Consider the following 873-nt stretch of genomic DNA (forward strand, 5'->3'; position numbering starts at 1 on the left):
GAATTTTGAAGGCATGCATATGTTTCTTTTTAGGGTAAAGGGTGAAATATACCCCCGTTACTTTAATTTATTGGCTAATTTAGCTTAAATAATCAAATATACTCTCATTACTTTAGCCAAAGTATACACATATACCTTAAATGGATAGAAATTTTAAATCAGTCAAAATTATTCATTTAAATAAAATTATTCATGCCCCATAAGTTAGACCCGACCAGACCCAAAAAATAATTTCTCACACCCTAATATACCCAAAAAAAAAAAAAAAAAAAACTACAGAAATTAACTTGTAAAACTGCAAAGATACTCAATTAATCTTCTATTATAAGACAAATAATTTCTTCTCTCGTTTCTTCTTAACATAATACTATGCAAATTTATGCTTAGAAATTAAAAAAATACATAACACTAGTAGTAATAATCACAAACAAACTCAATCAATCGCACTACATAAAGCTATATATATATTTGATTCTACAAAAATTAAACGATGATTAAAAATGATAAATTATTTGCAACTGAAAAACATTCAACGTGATGATGAAATTAGCTTCGACAAAAAAAATAGTTTTCTTTTTTTTTTAGTTAAAAAAAATATATACACTGCAAATTTGTGCTGAAAAATAAGTAAAACTAAAATTAAACAACACATAACACTATGATAATATTTTTCTTCTTAATTAACATACCAAGTATTGCTTAAATTTAAGAAAACACGATCACTTGCAAAATTTATTTTTTTAGGGTGGGGGAAATTATTTTTTGGGTTGGGCCTGGTCTAATTTATGGTGCATTGATAATTTTAGTTAAATGGGTAATTTTGGCTTATTTGAGAATTTTCATCCATTCAGGAGAAGAATATATTTAATTACT

The sequence above is a fragment of the Lycium barbarum genome, chromosome 12 (genome assembly GCF_019175385.1).
Source record: "Lycium barbarum isolate Lr01 chromosome 12, ASM1917538v2, whole genome shotgun sequence".
NCBI lineage: Eukaryota > Viridiplantae > Streptophyta > Magnoliopsida > Solanales > Solanaceae > Lycium > Lycium barbarum.